The 24,016-nt window shown below is 35.7% G+C and overlaps 1 pseudogene; it reads left to right on the top strand.

Annotated features, from left to right (window-relative positions):
* Positions 1-22,567, top strand: part of LOC114089143 (zinc finger matrin-type protein 2 pseudogene) — a 70,726-nt pseudogene extending 48,159 nt beyond the window's left edge.
* The last annotated feature ends 1,449 nt before the right edge of the window (positions 22,568-24,016 follow it).

The raw sequence follows: 24,016 nt of genomic DNA, 5'->3' as shown, positions 1-24,016 counted from the left end.
ATGAGGAACTTGAACATAGATTTCAAGGCTTAGAGTAAGGCAAGCAGACATGGGGAGAGTGTCCAGTCTCACTAGAGGATTCATTCATTCACACAAGTAATTAGCCCTATGCTATGCCAGCAATGATTCAAGGTACTGGGGGGAGGGACAAGGAATTGTGATGACTTCAATTAATTAAAATGTTGGCAAAGAGAACTTCAGTTAGTGACTCTGTTCATTTGTCTTTCCTCCTATAGAAAAAAAATCTTATTTATATATGGAATTTAGAGGACCTTAGATAAAACCAGTGTTCATTCATACAGTCATTCATTCAGCTAAACATTCAGAATTTCCTGAGAACTTCTACAGTCTAGGCACTCTTCCAAGTGCTGTAGATAAAGAGAAATGCATCAAGAGTTCCTTTCCTCTTCACTTTAGTATCCAGGTAGACAGGGTTATTTTATATTATTTATTGTGGTTATCTACAGCAGGAAGAAAACCCCAAATCAAAAGCATAACTGAATAGATTGGATAGTTTTAGATTATTAGTTGACTTCCACCAGAAACTGTGAAAGCAAATACCTCTCCACCTGGGCTTTTGGAAATAAAACAAAACAAAACTTTTCTGTACCTCCATATGCAGGCACAATGACAGTATTTAAGATACTGTATCCTGTATATTTATGTTGGGTTGGCCCCAAAGAAAAGCTGACAGTGGTCCTCCAAACCAAAAAAAAAAAAAGGAACTTTTTGTAATGCTGCTGGTTACTGAATTGATTTGATTAGACCAAACCACTATTTTTGGTGGCAGCCTAACTTTATATATTAACCTTCCAAACCCAACCTATATATCATGGGAGTCTTGGGCAAAATCCCCACTTATTATTCTTCTCTCTGATAGCCAAAAACCAGCAATAGACTGTTTATCTATAAGCTTCCTTCTATCCTTGAATCCCTTATTTTAATAAATCAAAAGGTTTTCCTAGGCTTCCCTCCTTCAAGTAAGATTTATCCTGCTTGTATACTTAATTAATAATGCCTAAAGTCAAATACCAAGTTTTTGTTGTTGTTGTTCAGCCACAGTTGTGCAAACAAGAAGTGTTTAAAAAAACTATTTGTTGAATTGATTTATATATCTCAAAATATCTGTATTAGTGATTACATTTTCCCATTATATGCAAATTTCTATAATAGCAAAGGAAAAATCTGACATTGATTCCTGAAGGTCACTTGAACTAATTCAGATCTTAATAGAAATTGCTTCATGTTTAAAATATGTTTGTGAGTACCTTTTAAATAATCTATAAGTGTCAGTCATGGAAAAGTTCTAGATTTGCTTGTGACACAGCTTTTACTCTAAATTAATAAGCTACCTGTTGAAGGCAAATTCATCTATCCACTTCATTTTCTTTAATTCTGAAAGGATTGACTGATATTATCTTACTATTTATGACAGTTGAGGAATAGAAAGATCATTAAGCTAGAAATTCCAAAATAAACATAAATTAGATACAAAACCAAAGCAAAAGGAACTCATGAATGCTTAAGTTAATGTATCTCAATAGTGAGCCCAAATCCTACTGCCATATAATACTCAGGGAGTTTAAAACTTAGGGATTCACCAGAAACATAATGTTTTAGAGAACTGTTCCAGGTTCTGGAGAACACTTGATCTGCTCCTCCCTGAAAACATTTGCAAAGCTTAGATGAAGAACTAAACCCCCTGGAAGAATTATAATGATTAATTGCATTTCTTCCCTACAATTGTAAAGAATGAGTATCACTTCTCCTGGAAGCATTATTCCATGTTAATTTATCTGTATTTGTCAAAAGGCAGGCATCTTGAATGTCAGCAGAGGAGGGAAATGGCCTCATATATGCCTTGGAGGCTCCTGTCACCCTCTTAGAAAGATTACTCATTCAATGCTTCAAATTCATTATATAGCATTAAAGCACAACTATAAGTATTAGAAAAAAAATTGTTTGTAAGCATGTCATGATAGTTACATGGCTTAAACTTCATTTAATAATATCTTTAAATCTAAAGTACTAATATTCTCAAAGCTAGAACTAGAAGAAAGTGACTTATGAAGATAAACATTCAGATATTGGCAAAGAAAGCACAATATATAGTCTTAAAAGAAAAAATTTATTCTGATGTCCAGTCATCTCCCATACTGTTTCCATGGTTTCAAAGAAGTTTCTGATAATTTAAGAGTGTATCATTCCAACTCTGATATACAACATGATTAATATTGTGTAAAACTCTAGCGAGATCACAGATTTTATTTTAGTGTACCTTCTAATTCTTCTCACCCCAGTACACTCAGAGGTACCAAAAATTATATTTACCTAGACTTCTAATATTTTAGAATAAGTTTGCTCAGAAGTTTATAACAGAACATTGGTGGGGTCTCTGGGAACCAAGCCCAGGTGACTACCTTCTTTTAGATTGCATGTAATTTCAGTTTGAATATAAATCGACTTTTTCCCCTCCATGATCCCCCACCACTTAACACAGCCCAGTCTGTACTAGAGGTGAGTGTGGGGAAGCAGAAGGAGTGATCAATAGCCTGTTATACCGGGCCAAAGAAAAGCTGATACCCAAAAGGCTCAAAAGCCAAAGAGGGCAAGAAGTTAATGGGGGCAAGATAGCAAATCTACACTATAATTTAATTTGCAAGTTGAAACGCTGTGACTATTTTGCCAAGAAGTCTTTAATTCCATTTTCTTCAAGAGCAGAAATCCATGATTATCAGTCTTTCATCCAATTTGAATTAAATACACATACAGAATAGAGAACTAATACCCATGAGGGATTTTATTTTAATTTGACAAATATTTTAGTGGATTTAATAAAATAAATTATTGTTCCAGAAATGTTCTGGTTTAGAATGATAAGAACCAAAGCATCTCTTTCTTTTAAAATGATCATATCAAAACTACATCTAAAATTCAGATCAACATAGACAAAGCCAAAATTGAATCAAATATTTAGAGTATAACTGCATGTACTGATCACTGTGATCACTATTCTTTGTGCCAAGGGTACAGAGATACAAAATAAAAAGACATTTGTCTAAGCCCTTAAGAAATAATAGTTGAGAATAAAAACCAAAAAGATTATAAATACTTATACTTTTACTTCATTGTAAGAAATAAGTGGCATAAGTCAGATAAATTATTTAGCAAAATTCCTGGCAAAAAAGTAATTTTAATCAATATTAGTATCAAATGACGATCACAACTGTGAAGAAGAGGAGGTGGATATGATGATAGCACCATTCCAAGACTTCAAGGGAACACTGAGAACACAGACTGGAAAAGGATCTGTAAAAGGAAAGCTTTCCTGTAAGTGAACAGCTGAGCTAAACTTTCGTAGAGTTATAAGAAGCATAATTCATTAGGATGAAAAATTTGTAAGGGAGAGGAGCTAGAGATGTCCTGGATAGATGAGATAGAAGGTGCAGAGATTTCACTCCCCTCTGAGTCTTGGAACATCCCTGACTAGACATCTATCTAGTTCCTGAGTCCTCTCTGGAGTGAGTACTCTGGGAAGCCCCCACATACCTTGAGGAGCCTTTGTATTTGAGCACTAGATCCAAATTACATGTATCCCTGACTTTCACCCTCATACACTGTTGTGATAACCTCTTGATGATAATTTAACAACATCAAACCAATCGATACAATGCTTTGTTTGGTCTTTCCTACTTATGTCAGATCCATTTGTACTAGTTTTGAAAGTATAAATCTGTCTTTCAAAATTATGTAAATATCATTAAGTGTCTTCAGGTATCAACTACATACAGTACATATTGTTCTATTCGATTCTTTTCAAACTTATATACTTCCTTATATTATAATTTTATATTAATTTACTCATTCATCCTTTATTCTTTTTCCCATGTCAAGTATTTGCAAAGTACTGGAGATACAAAATAAATGGCAGGTGTTGTTCTTAATTTAATGGGATTTTCCAGGAGAAGAGAAAATATCAAAATGCTACTACTGATAATATTATCATAAATAAATATTTAAATTACAATGACTACACAATAAGATGTACTAAAACTACTTAGTAATGGTATCTTGTCTGGATGGAAGGTCAGGGAAATCTCTTCTTAAAATCACTCTTGAATCTGAGACATAGGAAGAATAGGAGCTCTTTTAGGAAAATGGAAAAACATTATGAAGGTCCAAAGGTAATAAAATACTTTGCATTAAAGGAAACAATCAAGAACATGAAGAGAGAGCCTACAGAATGGGAGAAAAATCTTTGTTACCTGCACTTCAGATAGAGTAATAATCTCTAGGACATGTAAAGAACTAAAAAAAACAAAAACCTAACACCAAAAAAAATTGCCTAATCCATAAATGGGTGAAGGAACTGAACATGCATTTCACAGAAGAAGAAATATGATCAATCAATAAATACATGAAAAAATGTTCAACATTTCTAGCAATTAGAGAAATGTAAATTAAAACCACACTGAGATATCATCTCACTCCAGTCAGAATGGCAATTATCAAGAATACAAGTAACAATAGATGTTGGTGAGGATGTGGGGGAAAAGGTACACTCATACATTGCTGGTGGGACTACAAATTGGTCCAACCACTATGGAAAGCAGTATAGAGATTCCTCAGACAACTTACAATTGAACTACCATTTGACCCAGTTATCCCACTCCTCAGTATAAACCCAAAGGACTTAAAATCAGCATATTGTTGTGATGGGGGTCACATTAATATTTATAGCAGCTCAATGCACAATAGCTAAGTTAGGAACCAACTTAGGTGCTTTCAACAAATGATTGAATAAAGAAAATGCGGTATATATACACAGTGGAATATCACTCATCCATAAAGGAAAATGAAATAATGGCATTTGCTGGTAAATGGATAGAACTGGAGACTATCATGCTAAGTGAAATAAGCCAAAACCAAAAAGCAAAGGCCAAATGTTCTCTCTGATATGCAGATACTAACACCCAATAAGGGACGAGGAGGGGAATAGAAGTCCACTGAATCAGACAAAGGGGAATGAAGGAAAGGAAAGCAGGATGGGAATAGGAAAGACAGTAGAATGAATTGAACATAACTTTCCTATGCTCATCTATGAATACACGACCAGTATAACTCCACATTATGTTCCAACACAAGAATAAGATCAAAATTGTAATAGGTTGTACCACATGCATGTATAATATGTCAAAATGCATTCTACTGTATGTATATCTAAAAAGAACAGATTTAAAAAATACCTTGTATTTTCAATAAAACTAAAGAAGCCGAGAGAGAGGTGGGGGTAGAGGTAGATAGCTAGGAAAACAGTGGCTACATCACAAAGGGCTTTGCAGACCATGTTAGAGGTTTTTTATTTAACCATAAGAGCCATTGGAAGTCTTTGAAAAACAAAGTAGATAGACCTGAATTTTAAAAGATAAATCTGCCAACAGACAGCAAGAACACTTGTTAAGCAGTATTAGTTAACATATTATGGCATTGTTACATAAGTAACTCAATAAAATGAAATACAGTCTAGAATCATTCTTAAAGTTATGGAAACACAGAATATACAAAAAACATAGAATTTCAAATTAGAGGATAAATGACAGACAATTGAATAAAATATGTTGAGACCTTGGGCTTAAAGTTGAGAAATAGTCAAGTCATGGTCTTATCCTGCATATAGCTGCTATAGAAGATAAGCCCTAAAATTTCAGTGGCTCAAAGTCACAGAAAATGTTCGCAAGTACAAAGTGGGTGGGTGACTCTCCACTGAGCACTGATGCCAGGATTTGAACTCCTTCCAGTTTTTACTCCACCATCCTCAACACAAGGCCTCCATGGTAATTTTGGAAGAAGACAGACATAGAGGAGCTCTTTTAGAAGGTTTTCATGGGTCAAGACTGGAAACAGTACACATAACTTTTAGTGTCATTTTAGCAGCTACAGTAGAGTCTTATGGTCTCACCACACCACACAGGAGGCTGGGAATTAGACCTAACATGCATTAAAAATTTAATGTAAAATAATACAAAGTTACCAAAAAAGCGATTTTAAAATAAAATTTTTATAATCTTGACCTGACAAAGAACTTTTCAGGCAAGAGAAATAATGAAAATATGACTTAAAAATACATAACCAATTTGACTCTGCCAGAATTTAAAATTTTTCAACCACAAAAGACAAATTTAGAAGGTGAAATATTAGCTGAAAATATTGGATGAATTACTAGCAAAACATATAATAAAACACTATAGCTAAATTGAATAATGAGATCCTATAAGTCATTACAGAAAAACATCCATTATAAAAATCAACAAGAAAAGCAGGAAATTCACTGGGCCAAGAAACATGTGAAAAGATGTTTAAGCTCACTATTTCAAAAATAATACCAAAAAAAATTTAAGATGATTTACCACTTACTCCCATCAAATAGAAAAATTCATATATATGACTAATGATGAAATAAAAGTCACTAAACTCTTGGTGGAAGTGTAAGCTAGTTCAGTTTTTGGAAGGGAAGTTCAGGAGTACATGTCAATATTTAAGTGGAGCTAACTATTTTGCTTCCAGGATTTTGTCTTACAAAAATATCCATAAACACAGTTAGTTAAATGGGAGGGAAGGATTAGGGAAGAGAGCTGACTCTAGGAGGCTAGATAAAGAGATTTGTGAACTTTGAAGTTACTTGCCACATTATTTGAAATGTAAAAAAAAAAAAAAAAAATGTCGTATTCCATTTAGGCTGCTGAAACAGAATAGAATAAACTGGGTGGTGGTTTATATTCAACATAAATTTATTTCTCAAAGTTTTAGACATGGGCGGTCTCAGATCACATCAGCAACAGATTCAGTATCTGGTGAAGACCCATTTCTTGGTTTATGGAGGGCCATCTTTCTGCTGTGTCTTCATGTGACAGAAGGGTCATATAAGCACCCCTGGGCTTCTTTATAAGGGCACTAATCCCAACCACAAGGGCTCCAACTAACATGATCAACTCCCAGAACCCTCCTCCTAATACCATCACCTTGGGAGTTAGGACTTCAACATGTGAGTTTTGAAGGAAAAAAAAAACCTTTCAGACCACAGCAGTTGTAAAGAGCCTGTATATGGAAATGATTAAATAAATTATGGTATAGTCCCACTAAATTGATAAATAGTTCTTAAAAGGAATGAGGCAGACTGAAATACATTAGCATCAAAGGGTCCATAAGGCATATTAAATGATGAAAGTTACATAACAATGATGCTAATTGCTCACATATACATGTACACCCAGATATGTAAATGGATAGATGCATAAGAAAAGCTCTGTGATTTGATATTGAATGTGCAGAGGTAAGCATGAGTTGGGGCTGGAGATATGAAGAAAACAACATAGAGCAGATATTTGCTTTTTACATTACATATTCTTGTACTGTTTTAGGTTTTTTAAGTGTGTTTTTCTAAAATTAAAATAATAATTTAAATCTAACCAGAAAAAAAAAAGATGATTTGGATTAATACCTCTGAAGTTTTGCAGAATTTAGATTGTCTTCTCCCAGCTGCCTAGTAGGACCCAACTTAATCGTATTGCTTTATAAGTCACAGCTGCTCCAAAACCAAAATCCAAATACTAACCTTCCTTGAATCTGGGGCTCCTGGGTGACTAGAAACCTCCCAAACATCCAACAAGCACCTGGTGCCAGCCTCTCACCTGTGCTTCTATCAGACTATGAAGTTGGAGCACCTAACACCACATTGTGATTATTTCCCCAACCCATCAGTGAACTTGTTTGTCTTATTTACTATTTAGTAAAGAAGATATTAGAGATTTTCATGCAAAAATGCAACTCAGAACAAAATGGAATTAAGAGGAGGTATCTCTGGGCTTCGCCTCTCTTCATCTAATAAATGCTGTGGGAATGTGAGCCATTTCCATAATTCATAGGCATCCTGTGATATGCAAGGTTATTTTTGAATTTGTTTCTCCTGTAGGAAAAGATTTCCTTCCTAAAATTAGATTGTGAATCTACTTCCAAAGCCACTAATCAAACATAAGTTAAAGCTCCTTAAATAAGGGAGAGAAATTTTTAGAGCTATGAAATCATTAGAAACAGGTCACCAAGAGCTTCAATAAAACTTCAGAAAAAGGTTATAATAAAAAAAGGTATTCTCATTAAGAAGCTGTAAAGAAATTCTGCTATCAAACAGGGGGGGAATATCACATATGCAAAAGCAGCAAAATATAGTCTATAAAGTCATTTAATGAAGCAGAAATTTGTATCTATGCCATATCTAATGTACTTCTTGAAAAACTCCAGCATATTCACTAATTATGAACCATATATTATACACAGTTATTAGGGCATTATTCAGCAGTAGAAGATTTAAAGTCAGTTGTCTCCTTTACCATAGTTAGCAAAGAAATATTGGCACATATATGATCTGCTTAAATAGGTTAGAAAATAGGAGGGAATTTACTAACTAGCCCTTTAATTATGCAAACAGAGTTTCCATAATTCTGAAACTGAATTCTATGACACCCACAGATTTCCCTATAATCTAGCTGTAAATAGTAATTACAGTGTTCATAGTAGAAAATGCTATATTTTAGATTGCAAAATAGTCTCTATTATTATCTCTTATATTAAGTCATTTGATAACTGTCTAAAACTTTCTTAGTAGGGTGATTTTTGTATTCTTTTGAAGTCATATCTTTATTAATTTTTATGAAAATTGTAGGAAAAATTTGTTCAGCCATTTTCAAGTTAAGGACAATGGGGAAGGAAATTTGCTGTTGAACTTTAAAGCATTATATTTAGTAGGTCCTTGGTGGGTTGCATAATCAATTCAAGACTATGGATTAACAATCAAAGGGAGCTCAGATGCTGACCTACATTAGAGAAACCCTACACACACAACCAAAAATTCATCCTCCCTAGAGAACTGAAAGCCTTCCAGGTAACCTGCTAGCTAAACAGAAGTCTCAGTATGAGCACAAGGAACCAGAAAAAAATCATTTTGAAAGCCACCACATTAAGGATGAGAAAAAGAGTAAGGCCTACAGACCTCAGCATTAGTTTTCAGACCTAGATAATAGGGCTGCAAGACAATGAGCATCTATTTGTTATGAAAATTTAAGTCTACACCTACTTGGGAACCACATTTGATGGGACATCATGCTTATCCTCAGGATGTTGAACACACAAATTGACAAAATTTATTAGCCACATCAGAAGCAGGGTAATTTCAATAAACTTGAGTTTCACACCTGAATGTCCCACAATCATGTCAATCTGGTACCAGCACAAAACTTCACTTACCATATTGCCACCAAAATCTCCTCCATGTCCTGTGCTTCTTATCTCAACAAACACACCATCCATCTATCCAATTGATTGCTCAGGTCCGAAAATTAAGAATTGTTTTTGATAGTTCCTTATTTTCATCTTGCACATCCTATCACCAAGCTTTCAAATGTCTTCATTCATCCATTTCTTTCATCCCCACTGCCACATCAGAGTTCAGACCACCAAAATCACTTCTCTGGGTCTCAAGGTATATCTAAATAAGTAAAACTCATGAGTCCTGAGGATCTTCTATAGACTTGTGTATAATTTTGTATTAAAATTTTCAAATTCTTTTTGTATCCTTTGCTGTCTAAATTACTGCAATAGCCTCCAATGTTCTCCCATCTTAAATCATTTTTTTTTCCATTCCAATCTCTGCTCTGCACTGTAGAGGAAATGCACTTTTTGAAACACAGATATGATCACATTCTTCCATTGTTTAATAACTTCTAAAGGTGCCATGTTTCTCTTGAGATTCAGTCTCAACTTTTAATCATTATTAACATTTTATGTAGACTACATACATTTTACAATTTACATAGAACTTGCTTAGCTACTGCCTTTATATCATAGTCTTTGAACATACCAAAGTGTGTCCCCTCACCCCAATACTTCCCATTCTCTATTTTCAAGGAAGGTTTTTTGCAGTTAAATCAACAATGCTGGTCACCATTGTGTCACTTAGCAGGCATTTCATAAATATTTATCAAATGAGTAAATGAGCAATATACTATACATCACTACCTCAGATCCAAGAGTAGTGATCAGAAGCCCATGAGGAAACAATCTAACAAGAAAAGCTACCAAAAGATTCCTGGAATTAAAACGAGTTCTCATATTCATAAATAATTATACTGAAAAGAATTTTGATGAGTCATTAACAGGAAGAACAGTCATTAAGTTCCCCTCTAACTTTCTCCCTCCCTTTAAAATATGCATGCTTTTCAGTTTCCTATGGCTTTGAAGAGGATGCTTGATATATGTTTCCTAACTGATCATGTTCTATCTGCCAAACAATAACAACATACAAATGTATCTAATCTGGTCCTGAAAGTAGGTGATCCCTTCTGTTTCCCCAAAATACTATTTTTTGATAGATTTTTTTTTTCATTCATTCACAAGCATAGAATCTGACAAACTTTGAAGTTTTTCCTGTACTTGCTTCTCTACTATAACAGTTAACTTTATGTGTTTACTTGACTGGGATACCTAGATCAAATATCATCTCTGGTTGTCTGTAAGGGTATTTCCAGGTAAGAGTGATATTTCCAGATAAGAGTAGTATTTGAAACAATGAATTCAGTAAAGCAGGCTGCCCTCCCCAGTGTGGGAAGGCATCGTCCAGTCTGTTGAGAGCTTGAAAGAAGAAGAAGCGGGATAAAGAGGAATTCACTTTTGCCTTTTTGAACTAAGACATGAGTCTTCTCCTGCACTTTCCTAGGGTTTATACCACCAGTAGTCATTCTGGGTCCAAAACTATTTCACCAGCTATCTTGGATCCCCAGTTGCAGACAACAGATAGTGGGACTTCTCAGACCAGTAATCACATGAGCCAATTCCTCATAACACATTTATATAGATACATATCTAGATATATGTATATCCTATTGATTCTGTTTTTCTGCAAAACCCTTACTGTTATACCTACCACCTTCATATATTCTGACCAGGTAACCAGGACAATATTTTCCCCAATTATTCTGACAATTACTTTCTATATATTAATACTTAGATTTAATTTGGTGTTAAAATAAACCTTTCAATAACTGGTTACAAATCATTACAATTTATTTCAATATACTTATTTGAGAAAAGTTCAATTGAATACTTATTTTATGTTGGTAGGCCATATAACACATGCTACGTTAACAAAAATTGTTCTATAAGCCTTTTTTCATTTAGGGACATACTTTAATAATGCTTCCTATTACTAAATAAAATTCTATATATCTTTTTATACAGTTTATGTATATTTTTTGTTAAATTCTCCAAATACACATAGATGATAGATACTAACATACACACACACACACACACACACATATACACACATACATATTTGAGTAAGATTTAAATAAGTAGATATAGACAGATTTAAATGTCATGTTCATATACATTTTTTTAAAATCTCATATACTGATACATAAATTATATTGGCTGAATTACCATGGTTTTCATAATTTAATTGTTTTAGTTTTAAAAACTCAGAGAGTAGGCCTTCCATCCATTACCATTTTTGTCAATATGCTCTTAATTCTTGTTTTTACCCTCTTCTAGGTGAATTTTAATATGGTTTCAGTTTCCAGATAATTATATAAGGGTTTTGAGCAGAATTATATTAAGAATTTAAGTTAATTTGTGAAGAATTGACATCTTGACCTTGTGTATCAATCCATGAGACTTTCAGTAATGATGATCAGAGACATTCTGCTGTTATCTATGTTTATTCTTAGTTTGCTAATGAAAACTCCATATCCCACAAAATATTAACATGAGCAATTCATACATGTAACTATGGCTTATTCTAAAAAAAATCAATCTATTCCAAAATAATGAACAAATTTAATGAAAAAATCCCTATATTCAAAAAACAACACCAGATATGCAATGAGGTACAAGATTTAACACAGTTGACTGGCTAGAGGAAGTCATACTTACACAGAATTCAAAAGAAACAAGAATTCTCTTTCAATCTTTTTATAAAAGAGTGATCATCTGTGAGTCCTCACTCCAAATATCAATAAATTTCATCTACTTCCTCAGTACACAATACAAAAAAATTTAAATCCTAGATAAAACTGTGTTTTAAACTGAGAAATTATGAAGAAAGTGAATAAATTAAAATAGTGTGATTAAATATAGGCAGATTGCAACAAAAATTATCTTGTCTGCTTTTAGTAGCCTCATAGATTTTGAATCTATGCTGAGTAAAAAAGTATAGTCTATTGTTATACCTTGACACCAAAGATTTTGTTTATTTTATTATAAATTTATACCTATATATTAATATGTATATTTAAGTATTAATAGTACTTAGCTATCAGAACTGGAGAATTTTTCAGAATATGGGACTCTAATTTGTGAGTCCTAAGTAATATGTTTCTGAATACTCAAAAAAGTGAAAATAATGCAAGCCATAGTTTGACTTTTGATCAATATACATATTCCAGATTGTCAGTATGCTCTCATTAAGGTCAGAATCTATACCTTATTTATCTTTTTACCACCAGTATTTAAAACTGACCAATCTTACATACATTAAATTTTTAAGTAGATAGTGAGAAAAATGACATGATCCTTGGAAACAGAAGTAATGAGCAAATGTGTCCGTGTGTGTGTGTGTGTGTGTGTGTGTTATTGTAACCTAATATAGAAATACATATGACCAATGTTAGTTCACGCTTTGAAAAGTATAAAAGTAATTGGCTTGAAATTAACAAAGTTACTGACATTTTAAAAGGCCATATGCAAGAGAAAAAACACAGAATTTTTTACTAAATTGTAGGGCAAACCCTTAACAATTATGTCTGTGCATATATCCATATAACTATAGAAGCCAGAAGTTTTTAAAACTAGTTAAGAATCACTAGTTGACCTTTCCCTATCAAACTAAGAGCTACACCTTTATTAAGACACCCTTCAAAAACTACAAACTGCACAGGCATGAAAATGGTATGCTCCCAAAGACTTTAAAAGGGGTATAAATCACAGGTGTCTCCAGCCTATGACAGGCCCCCATAGACTTTGCCCCTTGAACAGCTCTTCACATTTTTGCAGTCTGTTCTAGAAAACAGAAAAAGGAAAGAATATTTGTGATTTTGACCTGAAATAATAATAACAATGTTTTTTAACAAACAGAAAGATGCCACTCTTCAGAGATAAATAAAAATATTAGTATTGGAATCACCATGCAGGGTCCCATAGATGGCAAAAAATGCCAACACAGCCAAGAGAAAAATCTAAAAGTCCTCATTGCAAGTCACCATTGGGGCATTTTCTAATATAACCTTTTCATTAATTGCTGGGAGCCATTAGCCAAGTAGGTATGACAATTTCCTTGCCAGCGTACCCCATGTTGCAGTGACATTGCATGTAGGTGACCTTGCTCAAGGACCAGGGCGGATTAGGGTGTTCCCAGTTTAGGATAATCGGGTTTAGGGCATTCCAGGTTTAAGATTATTCCTGCTGGGAATAGGGCGTATCCTGCTGCCTGAGTTCCCCTTGAGTTCTCACGGGATTCAGACAGTATTTTTTGGGACACAGAAGCCCAGTGGTGGTGGATTTGGGCAGAGAACGTGGATTTCCCCAGAACGTGATTGTAGACGGCTGGTGTGAGTTTAGGAATAAAGAGTTGCTGTTTGAATCTACAAGCTGTGTGGTGGCTCGTGATTGTGTGCCCAGCCAGACTGCGGCAATTAATGAATTAAAAGTTTGAGTTTCTAACAGTGTTTGTTTTGATATGTTAAGTAGCTGCACAAATGATGAATGATGACTGATGTCTACTGGATGATGTCTACTCTTTGATGGAGCATTCACCAACAGCATAACTTTGTCATAACTGTGTCTTCTTCATAACTGTGCTAGTCCTGCGTACACGCACCACAAAGCAGAAGATGTCAACAACTGCTGAATTAGCCATTCTTTTCCATACTGTCAATAATCATCCTTGTGTTTATACAATTCTTGTTAAACCTTTCTGTTAAATTTGGCCAAGCCTCCTTTCAGGGAAGCCTCTTTTCCATCTTTCATGTTGTTCAATATCCAATGGAAAAGATGTCATTGATGGTTAAGGTATTGTGGCATTGAGGGTGATCCTGGTCTAGAACTCTCTGGCCCATGACATGACAGAGAATGTTGGGAGGAACACAGAAAAGTATGTATGGCCTGCCTGTGACTCTGCCAATATATCACTCTCTGTACATGATTTAATTGTTCTGTGCTTTTCAAGGGTGGTACAGAATGTTCTTGTCCTAATCTCCTTAAGAAGCAAGAGTACTAAAAGGTAATTTAAGAAAATATGTCTCAGATATTCTCAAAAGCAATTAAGAGACAGGAGGGGAGTTAGGGGAAATGTGGCACTGTATGGAGAGAGAGTCACAGAGACCATAAATGTATGAAAAAGTTATACCTTCCTCAGGTCACAGTCTCATCTGTTTCAGATATTCCAGATTATTTATAAGAAAAAGGCAGAACTCAATTGAAAAGATGGGCAAGAGATTGCAAAGAAATATTTATAGAAGAGGCTATTCAAATGTTCATCACTTGTATTAAAGAAGGCACATCTTTATTTATAGGCAAGGAGATATAAAGCCACACTTCTAAAACAGAAAATGCCGAGGATTAACTACTCTTAAGAACAAGAGGCCGTCACATGCTAGTGACAGAAATAGAAAAACATTCCAAAATGGTTTATCTGCTTCATGTTATCTACTCAAGTTAAAGATGTCATCACGTCTAGTGACCCAGCAATTCCACATCTAGATATATACTAAATATATACACACATTAACCAAAGGACATCCAAGAACATTCATAATGGCATTATTTGTGATTGCTGAAAATGAAAAATAACCCAAATTTCCATCAAGTAGATTATGGTACACTCATATGATATAACACACCACAGCCATCAAAATGAATAAACTATCCCCATAGGCAGCAACAGCAACAAACCTCGCAAACACAATTTAGAAAGAGAAGCTGGGCACAAAGAATACATTATGTATAACTTCATTTACATAAAGTTAAAAAGGACAGGGAAAACTACTACAGTGTCAGAAGTGGGAACAATGGCCTCATCTGGGGGGAGGAAGAGCACAGAACCTGGGAAGGCACAGTAGGGTGCTGAGGTGCTGGCAGAGTTCTGCTTGAGTAGGGAGGTGGATCTCACAGTGAGTGCATTTTGGAATAATGCAGTTGAACCTATGATTTCTGTACTTTTATCTGTGTAATATACTTCAATTAATAAGTTTTCTTTTTGTTTTTTAAGGAGTAGTCAAAATCTTTCTTTGGAGATAAAAGGAAAAAAAGAGGATAAAAAGAAAAGTCTTTAATTTGATCAATTCTGATCAAATGATAAACCTTTTATAAAAACAATCTAAAATGACCTAATTTTTTTTTTAAATTAAGCCTGCACAATTATCCTTTTACTAGTAAGATTGACCAGTTTAAAAAATAAACAAAGTAAGAGATTGAGTGACCAGTTCAAAAGGTAAAGATCAGTAAGTTCCTGGGCTGGCGGAAGAACCCAGGGTCCTTCTATTCCAAGCCCAGTACCACTTCTGTATTTACAAAAGTGCTTTGAGGTTTAAAAACAATTTTGTTTCCCATCTTTAATCCACCAAGAAATTGTGTGCAATAGGATAAATATGGCAGCCCCATTGTGTTTCAGGTAAATTAAGTGCTGGAAGGTGGCTGTTGGCTACACCACCTTCCTGAAAAGCTTCAAGACCTCTCTCATGCCTACAGGCCCCTCCTGGGGAAATCTATTTCCAAAGTTCTCAGGGCTTTGAATAATATGACACTGTGACCTGGCTTCTGCCATTATAGAGTGGTTGAAGGCACAAGTTTAAAAGGTGGAGCTGAGTTTGAGTCATAGCTCTGTCAGTGTTTAACTTCCATATCTGCACAATAGCAGTAAAGGATATTGTTTACCTGCCTCCCAGGGCTGAGATGAACAGATGTGTGAGATCTGACATTAAGTTGAATGACTAATAAGAATGTCCTTGATAAAGATTTTTGGTTTTATTGGTGTAATCTCAGATGACTGTCTTAACTCAAAGTCACATAAAGACCTGTGACCTCTGACGTAGCCTGAATGAGATCAATGCTGGAATTCTCTCCTGCCTGGTCAGCCCACTGCCCACTCTCTGTGACTGGGACAGATGAATTTGTGGAGGGAGTTGGAAGTCAGTGAGGACAGAAGTTGAAAATCTATATTAAGGAGGAAGACTTCATCAAGTGACAGGAGCCAACTAGGTAGAAGCCATGGAAGAAAGAAGTAAGCAGAGAAAACCTTGTTTGCAGCACTGAGCAAAGAAAGTGACAGAGATGATTGAGAAAACAAGCAGGGCCCCTGCATACCAGTGGTGAGCAATAGACACCACGTTGCTGAAGGAAAAGACTTCTCAGTCACTGCCATCAGAGCTTCTGCAAGAAGACTGGAGGCTACCAGGGAGAGGGGATGAAGCTCAGGTTCCCTGTGAGGCTTCCCGTGGCTTCTGAGAACAATCTCAGTTCTCTGCCCATTGCGTGGTTAGGCTGAGGACATCACTGCCCCCCACCCAGCCCAAAAGCACTTTAACACCTGAAATACAAATTAAAGAAAGATGAACGATAAAGGGTCTGTCTTAAAGCCAAGTAGGTGGACCAGAATTAGATTAAGTCAATGGATAACGGTTCAAGTTTATATGGGAAGGCACTTAACTTTTACCTAATGAGTGTTATCTGTAATCTTCTTAAGCTTGTCCATCAAAGACTGACTGTTCAGTGAGCAAATTATTTCTAAATCTAAAGAACAGTTGATAAGATTTTCTTAACTATCCCTATAGAGGAAATGTCTGGAATTGGTCCACTCAACCACAAATCCAGGAGTTACTATTAAGTCCCCAAATGGAACACACAACCCCAGGACAGAATAAATAGTCTTCCAAGTCTACTCAGAGGTGAGCTAATTTGAAAAGGAAAAGCAAATATCACACATACTAAAAGATCTACACTTAGACCAAAGATTTGGTCTCAAGTACAAAAGAATCACCACATTAATTATTTAGGTTTTGTTTATAAAAGAAAATTCATAGAAAAATGGAGATAAGTCGTTCTAGATGTGAAAAAAAAAAAAACACCAGGAAATCTAAAAAATACCTCTCCCAGATACTGTAATGTTTGACTCTTAGGGGTGAAGTTCTGAATGTTAAATAGATTTTTCCTTAGACTACTATGTAAATTAACATTTCAGCTATTTTAAGTCCTTTGGCTTTCATTCCCCTCCAAGTAGGTGGACATGCAGAAAAAGATAATCTCCAAAATTATTTAAATAAATAGAATGTAAACTTATTGTGTTATATTTTCAAAATGAATATTACAAATTCTTTTCTGGATGTTTTCTGAGAAATATTTTACCATTATAGATGCTATGACTACTGATAATTTGAGGGTCACACACGAAAATCATATCTGCTACAATTGTAAAAAAAATAATAACTGGGTTGTGAACAAGGGCTATGCTCATTTTGTTGCATTTAGAATAATGTAGCAGTGCCTATAACAAACAAACAGTGGACAGGCTTGGTTCTGCTGGATTTAGATTAACCTTTACAAGCAATGCAGAATTAGATTATGAAAATAAATTGAAAATGGCATCTCCTTAGACTCACTTTGTACTCTGCATTTTCTTAAGCTTTTATGTGACTGTCAAATATTAGTTCAGGACTCCATTTGTATTTATAGCATTTTATCTTTTTTTTTTTTTTTTTTTAAGATAAGCACCAGTCTTCAGAGAAAGCTTCTGCCTACTGGATACCAAAAAAAAAAAAAAAAAAAAAAAACAACAACTCTTTCCTGAATGGTTGATGTTTCAAATATGAGCACAGATACCAGATGGCAAAAGGGGTAAAAAGAATTCAAGTTGTTTCATTGTTCAATGATAAGGATTTTTCCATCCACTGGTTCAATACTAACTTGGTTTACATTCACTTAGAGCCAATACAATTAAAACTCTATTTGAAGTGAAATGTTTCAGAGAGAAAAAAATAAGTAAGTACTCCCTGAGAAATCTTTCCATGGGTTACACCCATCATGTAAATAGCTAAGCTTTTATGTGTATACAAATGTGCACACATGATAAAACTAAGATATCAAATACATTTTGAAAAGTTCCAATGTCACAGACTTAAGTCATTCTAATGAAGATTACTTCACTTCTGGTAATTGAAAAGTGAGTGGATGTCTGCTAGAATTTAGAGTCATGGTGACATAAATGTATCCAAAGTAATAATATACTGGAATGACCATCACAAAGGATGAAATGGGAAACCACTTGAGCGAACAATAAGGTGACAGTTGATAAGAAAATAAGTTTGAATGGATGATCCACTGAGATCAAAGGGCAAGTGATGCAGGGAACTAACAGTGGCTAAAAATGACATCTCCGAGGACAGCAAAGAATTTATACACTGAAATGGTTCAAAAGAGGAAAGAAGTACCCAGAAACAATGAGAGTTCATGAGAATAAGACTCAAGCAAGTATCACAAACAAGGAGTTCCAATATCCCTCTGTCTAGTTGACCTACTGAATAATGTCCACATGACCGTTTCACAGAAAGAGATCCTACTCAAAATTACATAGTCATAATATTTTTACAGAGTAATCTTCCCTTTTGTCCTGAAAACTTAAATTGGCTATTTCTTTTGTACTTAAAAGCGCCTCAGGAAATTAGCTGAGTCAATATGGTGGAATAAAGTAGGTCACTTTCCTGGCTGCTCCGTGGTATGAACTCAAGAAAGCAGAAAGGCAGCTTCTCAGCAAGGTGGATAAAAAAATTCGAGGGACGGGGGTGGTTTGCCAGGAATTAATACTGGATGGACATTCAAAGCAGATCAGTGACTCAGGAGGTTGGATATAATAAAATAAGGAAGAAATCCTCAGGGCCATGGACACTCCCACTGCTACTGAACCGGTTGGAGCCATCCCCCCTGGAGCAAAGTGAAGGCATAAGGGAATTAAAGGAATCTGCATTTTTAGGAGGCCTGGAGTGAGTCTGGGTACAGAGAGATTGGAGATCAAAGACACTGCCCCACTAAACTGAAAGCCAGCCGTGTTGCCCAATATCCTTGTGTAAAAAGAAGCCACATCTCTCCCAGCTGCCCAAGAAGGATAGAGGAAGAAACCAGTTTATAACCACAGAATTGGAGCCAGTAGCTGGGGGAGAGTCTATTCCTGGCAAACCTGAGCTTGGCCCAGGCCTGACAAATCCATACAGCATGACATAGTGTGCCTAAGTGACCAGGAGAAAATCAAATGTGGAGAGAGGTTTACATAGGGGAATACAGATTGTGGAAACCCATCAAGCTCCTCCTGCTCCCCCACAGCATGGCCACTTATAGTGCCAGATGGTCTGGGAAAGACAGGCCTGGCAGGAAATTTGAAAGGGTGAGGGTAGGAGTGATTGAGTTTGGAGAGGGAACCCGCAAGACCAGAAAACATGGGGTCTGCAGATGATGGTGAGAGCTAAGGATTGGCTCCTCCAGTGCATCAGTGGAATCCAGGGGAGATCCCTGAGATGTGGTCTCCCATTGAGGCCAGCAACTGCTGGGCCCTGGAGCTGTGATGATTTAAAATCTTCAGATCAAACACCATTCAACAAAGAACCTGGAGCCTACCTAAGCCCAAACCATGCTTTCAGGAGCTCAATCTATAGGATTTCTTCTTACACTCCAGCAACTCTACATTGAGGGTGAAGCAGACATCACACTCCATCCAATCCCACCTGATGCTGCTGAGAAGGGAATCTGAGAATTTTTTGAACTCCCACAGAAACAATCCTAACTCTTCATCCAGATCTTTCTGTTGTTTATGATGTTAATCTTTGCCTGTTTAATTTTTTTTCTTTTTAATTTTCTCTGTTTAATTTTGACATCAATGGTTCATGGTCACATAAGTATTCAAATTTGTTTCTTTTTTTCTAATTTCTATTCGTTTTTCGAAGGTAGTCATTTTTCATGGCTCAGTCTCTTGAGGGCTGGGATGTTTGATTAGTGTTTTTCAGTTTTGTTTTATATTATTTTATTTTTTAAAATTTTTATTTTATATGTTTTTCTCTCCCTTATCTGTTTCTCTTGATTCTCTTTCTCTGTTTTCTTCTGCTAATAGCCAGTCTCAATTGTTTTCTCTTTCCCTCTTCCTTTAATTTTATACTCCTATTTTTTTCTCCTCTCTCATAATCATCACAGCCTACATCACTTCTGTTTCCTCTCTGTCCACCATTCATAATTGTAAATCCTTTTGCAAACTTACTGTTTTTACTATGGGCAACAACTAATCACATCATTTCTCTTTATTGTGACAATTAACATTGTAGATGTCACAGCAGAAACTATTTAGTTTAATGCTTTATACTATTCGCATTGGTGGTTGTTGTTATTTGTGTAGTCCTAATCCATGAGCGAATGGAAGCCTTCAGGGACACTATAAGTCCACAGGGTAGAAACTCTACACTGCCTAAGATCCATATTGTTAGGTGGGTAGACACACCCACACACACCCACAAAAAAAAAAAAAAAAAAAAAACATGAAAAAGCAAGGGAACAAATCTCCCCAAACAAACCAAAATACTTCATAACAGAATCCATTGACACCACAGAGGAAGAAATGTCAGAGACGGAATTTATAATTCCTTATAAAAACTGAACTGCAAGGTAAAGAGTGACATAAACAGTGAAATCAGAAAGAAAATACAGAAAGTGAAAGATCACTTCAATAGAGATAGAGATTCTGAAAAAAAAGTCAAGCAGAAATCCATGAAATGAAGGGATCAATTCCAGCCTCTTGTAACCACCCTTCTCCTGTTTCTATAAGTTTGGTTGTCTTAGATTCCACATGTACAATGTTTTTAATTCTGTGATAGTTTGTTTTACTTAGCATAATGCCCTCGGTTTTGTCACATTATCAAAAATAGATGGCAAACAGATATATGAAAAAAAATCTTTGGGGAAATACTAATTAAAATCACAGTGTTACATCACCTCATATGTGATAATAATAGGATGGCTATTATCAAAACTATGACAAATAAGAAGTGTTGACAAGAATGTGAAGAAAAGAGGACTCTGTACACTATTGGCAAAAATTTAATAGTACAACCATTAGTATAGCCATCCGGGCATGGTGGTGCTGCTGCTGTAATCCCAGAGGCTCTGAAGGTTGAGACAGGAGGATAGCAAGTTCAAAGCCAGTCTCAGAAAAGGCGAGGCTCTAAGCAACTCAGTGAGACCCTGTCTCTAAGTAAAATACAAAATAGGCTGGGGATATGGCTCAGTGGTTAAATGCCTCTGTGTTCAATCCCCAGTACCCATGCCCTCTATGAAAAACTATTAAGGTTTCTCAAGAAACTAAAAAATAAGATGATTGATTACCTTATAACTCAGAAACCTCACTTCTGGGTATAAATCCAAAGGATTTATAATAGTATGTAAATGAGATACCTGCACTCCCATGTTTATTGAAGTATTGTTCTTAATAGCCAAGTTACAGGAATCAAACTATCTATTCAATGAATGAATAGAGAGGGAAATGAGGTGTACATATGTACACAATGGAATACTATTCAGGCTTTCAAAAAATGAAATTCTGTCTTTAACATTGGAGAATCTGGTTGTAATATGGCTAGAAGATTTGCATTAATTGAAACACATGTTTTGTTAATGTTACATATTGATTTTTAATTTGGAGTTCTTAGGACTTCATGGATCTTAATGTTCATCTCCCTCTCCAGATTTCTGGAGTTTTCTGTCATTATATCTTTTTCTAAATAGTTTAATGTATTTTAATAGCAAATTTACAGTAACAGCACAGAACACAATCAACATTAAAAACAGATAGCTGTGAGAATCCAAAACGACACTTACGGAGGTGATCTTGCCTTATAGACTCAGATTGCTTTTATGGAATTTGGGTTTTAGCCAAAAATAGGACAAAGATGAATGAGAGAATCTCCCTAAGGAGAGGCTCAAGGAAGAGCAAAAAAAAGAAGGATGAAAAACCAGTGCACTTCTGTAGCACAGGGACTAGAAAATGGACTTGAAATCTAAGCTTGGGAGAAAATAATCATTTATAAGACCACTCCAAGGTCTGAGATGGGAGGGTATTACTACCATGTCTGTGACTGTGTGATGGAAGACTGCATCAACTTCCTGGATCTCATGAATGGTAGGGAATGTCTATGAAACCCGGGTTTGTCTATGCATGTGGAACATTCCTCCCTAGATCAAATGAAGAAACATTTTGAGGTCAACGAAAAAAGATGGAAGAAAGCTGAAGGATTGTGATTTTGAGAAGAGGTTGAAGGAACTCAGAGAAGAGGAGGAAATGGCTAGTGTCCACAAGAAAGAGTCACAGAAGGAGAAGGAAAAAAAGGCTGAGGAAGACTTGATATTTGAGGAGGAGGATGAGATGGCAGCTGTGATGAGCTTCTTTGGCCTTAGTTTCACCAAGAAGAGTTACGGAGACTTTCTGTGCTTGGCCTAACTTTGGCCTTTGCAGGACCTAACTTTGTGTGTGTTGTAGGGAACATTTCCTTTTAGTTACAGGTGAAAGTCCTTAAGAGTGTCAATGGGCAGGGCTAGTTAGGGGTATTTCCCTTAGTACAGGGCACAGAATGCAGAGGTAATGCTGAGCATATTGCTATAGCCTCAGTATATCACAAAAGTCACAAAACCTCTGTCCATATGAGTTCCCATTAAAGATGTTCCCTTCTGAGTTTGCTTTCCCAAATCTTCCCTTGCATCTCACTGTCTTCATCTATCCAATTTCTGGTCTGACATTCCTACTTTTGTCCTGTGTTCTGACTTGGTTTAATTTTGACCTTTCTTCATCCTACAGCAGAGGGGTTTTCTGGGTCCCCAGTTTCCAGTTGATGGCAATTTTTTGACCAGCCCCTCCTCCCATCCTGCCTTATGCATGCATGTGTAGTTCTGCTTAGGTCAATGGTGTGAGTGGATGCATATGCAATCTTAGAGGGGACCTGAGCTGGAATCTTAGAGCATCATCCTAGGGCCTGATGTTCTTGATTTCCTTAGTGCATGTAATAGGAAATTAAATGGGATGGATTTTTTTTTTGTAAAAATAAATTAAAAATAAAAACATGTAGTTGCATGCAGGACAACTCAAAAATGTTAAGTGAATGGATGAAATCTACTGTATGACAAAATGCTAACCATTTAGTTGCTACCAATAAGAAATCTACTTATTTTTTTAAAAATCCAAATGTTCAGAAAACTTCAACAAATTTACTTATAATTGCCATAAAGTTGGATTGATAAAACTTGTTCACCTAACCATTTTGACTTGCATTAATACTTTACATATCTGCATTTGTAATAAGGATTCACATACAAATGAAAATAGAAAAATGCCAATACCTGATTTCCTATTTTTCCAGTCTCAGTCATAAACTTAAGTATCTTTTGACCCCAGGAGATTAAAAACAACATATCTAACATTCAGAACTACCAATAACAGGAAGAAGATTTTTAAAAATCATGCACATTCTCCACATATGGGACATGCTAATTGGATATCTTTTGGCATAACTGTTGCTGATTTGGCACAGACCGCACGCAGGTTGGTGTCTACAAAAAGGCCAACTAGATAGGTCTTGTTTGCTTCCTGCATATTACCAAGACCTACACTCCAGAAGCATCAATCTGTTTTGAAGTCCTGAGCAATTTCTTACTCTAATTTCCCAGAGAGCTACAGTACCAGGCCAACAGTGATGAGGTTTCTCTGTCCATCCAGTAGAGGGAGCACTGCAGCCCCTTGCCAGGGGCTTTTGTAGCCAAGTTCTTCCTGGGTACTTTTCCACTAGTTGATTTGCTGGCAGTCTGCTTTGTAGGAACCATGTCAAAGAGACCTCTTTACTTATCCCTATCTCATTTGGCTGCAGTTCAGTAAGCTAGAGGTGGTAATGGCCTTATA

Source organism: Marmota flaviventris, chromosome 13, assembly GCF_047511675.1.
Source record: "Marmota flaviventris isolate mMarFla1 chromosome 13, mMarFla1.hap1, whole genome shotgun sequence".
NCBI classification, from domain to species: domain Eukaryota; kingdom Metazoa; phylum Chordata; class Mammalia; order Rodentia; family Sciuridae; genus Marmota; species Marmota flaviventris.
The sequence above is the reverse complement of the archived record's forward strand: the minus strand, read 5'-3'. Positions and strand labels throughout refer to the sequence as shown.